Below are 2,297 nucleotides of genomic sequence, written 5' to 3' on the forward strand. Positions count from 1 at the left end.
ATATATATATATATATATATACCAGTCATACCTGTTATCAACTTTAAAGTTTTCAAGTATGATTCTCACCTGCTGTGAAGCAGTACAGCTCCTTTGAACTCAATGGTGGTTTGCTGCTCATTTATATTCATTCAGATTCTCTCTGTCTTGTTCTCTTTTCTGCAAATACAAAGAATGTGGGACAGGGAATGTGGGACAGAGAACAACATATTCCCTATCAATGCCCATCCTTTAAGTTTCAAAAGAAACTGTATCCTTGCTACACAGGGTCCTCCACTGATTATGCTTCCTTGCAGGTAGAAGTTTGGTGATAAATGAAACAATATTTTTTCAATATTGGGGGCTGCCAGAGGATTTTATAAATCTGATGAAGAAGGGCTATGTAAAATAACATGCCTGGATGTGATTACAAGCTGAAAACATAAGAAATGCAGTTAGGAGGGTTACTCCACCCTTTCTTCAGCTGTATCTTTGATAGGCTTACTCTTTCATGGAAAAAAAACCATATAAAGGTCAAAGACTAAATCACAGCTTGAAAGGGAGGCCACTGGGGTCACAGGGATTTGCTGCTCATACAGAAGATGCCATAATCAGTAATCTGCTATCATGCTGTATATTATGCTTTGGGGGTGAAAGGGATGATAATGACATATGAAAAGCAATCTTAGCAGGGTGCCAAAATATAATTAGTGCTAACATATGAAAAGTACAATTAAGCCATGACATCTGGCTAAACCAGAAATTAAAATAAAAAATAAAAGCTATGTGCCACAGATGAGAATCCAGGGGAAATCTTAGAACATGTATATATAAATTATAAAATAACTAGATTCAACTGAGTGAAAAGCTGAGAAATTGTCCATTACAATGCTTGAAGCAGCAGAGAATGACAACTAGCAAAGGAGATCCAGATAAGTATTCAAGATTTAGCATACAATACACACCTTTTCCACCCAGCAGCAGACCCTCAAAATTGTGGTGCATGTGTTAATCAGGGAACCTGAAGCACCCTGCTTTTATTTCTGCTCAGCAGTACAACAGCTCTGACATTACTGTTCAGGGAGCTGAGGGGGTCAGTTGATTTAATGGCTCATTGTTCTCCACTCACAGGTGTTAACAGTCATCTCTCCTTTTTAATGGTCTCTATGTTTCACTAATCAAGCTAACCTGTCTTATTTTGCTATCTGCGAGCTACTCCTTGTCTCTTTCCTATTTCACAGTCCTGGAAATTCATAGATTTGTAGAATACAAGGCTGGAAGGGACCTCGGAAGATCATTGGGTCCAACCCCCTGCACCAGGCAGGAAAGACTGCTGGGGTAAAGTGACCCCAGCAAGGTGACCGTTCAGTCTCCTCTTGAAGATTTCCAGGGTAGGCAATTGTACCACTTTGGGAGGGAGCTTATTCCATGGTCTTGACACCCTAGCTGTGAAAATGTTTTTCCTGATGTTGAGCCTGAAACAATCTTCCTGGAGTTTATGGCCATTACTCCTGGGTTTCCCCAAGGGTGCCCTGGTGAACAGTTGTTCACCTAGCCTTTGATGTACACCCCTGATGTAGTGGTAAGCTGCTACCAAGTTCCTTCTCAGCCTTCTCTTTTTCAGGCTGAAGAGTTCCAGATCCCTCAGCTTTTCCTCGTATGACTTGCTGTGCAAGTCTATGATCATATGGGTGGCTCTTCTCTGGATTCTCTTGAGCTTTACTACGTCTTTGTTGAGATGCAGTGCCCGGTACTGGATGCGGTACTCCAGCTGCAGTCTCACCAGTGGCAAGTAGAGTGGAAGAGTCACTTCCCTAGTTTTGCTGGAGATTCATGATTGATGCATGGCAGGATATTATTTGCCCGGTTGGCTACAGCCTCACACTGCCGGCTCATATTTATACTGTGGTCTATTCTTACCCACAGATCCCTTTTATTCATGGTGCTGGTCAGTCTGGTATTGCCAAGCCTGTAGGTGTGTAGGGTTTATCTTCTCCCCAGATGGAGTACTTTACATTTCTCGATGTTGAACTTCATTTGATTTCAATCCACCCAACTTGCTAGCCTATTTAGGTCTGCCTCTATCTGCAGCCTATCTTCAAGTGTGACCACACTTCCCCATAACTTGGTATCATCCACAAAATTGGCCAGTGATGTCTTCACCCCCACATCCAAATAGTTGATAAAGATGTTAAAAAGCACTGGATCAAGCACCGACCCCTGACAGACACCACCGGCCACTTCTCACCAAGATGACATAGATCCGTTCATTAGAACTCTCTGAGTCCTACACCACAGCCAGATCCCTACCCACCTAA

At 42.4% G+C, this 2,297-nt stretch overlaps 1 long non-coding RNA gene across 1 annotated transcript in view; it reads left to right on the forward strand.

Moving 5' to 3' along the window:
* Positions 1 to 1,520, forward strand: part of LOC109302523 — a 9,636-nt gene extending 8,116 nt beyond the window's left edge. Inside the window, exon 3 of the long non-coding RNA XR_002098826.1 lies at positions 1,506 to 1,520. This is a non-coding gene — a long non-coding RNA (uncharacterized LOC109302523). The remainder of the gene's footprint in view (positions 1 to 1,505) is intronic.
* Positions 1,521 to 2,297: the final 777 nt, after the last annotated feature.

The sequence above is a fragment of the Gavialis gangeticus genome, unplaced genomic scaffold (genome assembly GCF_001723915.1).
Source record: "Gavialis gangeticus isolate Ggan-Ray unplaced genomic scaffold, GavGan_comp1, whole genome shotgun sequence".
Classification (NCBI taxonomy): domain Eukaryota; kingdom Metazoa; phylum Chordata; order Crocodylia; family Gavialidae; genus Gavialis; species Gavialis gangeticus.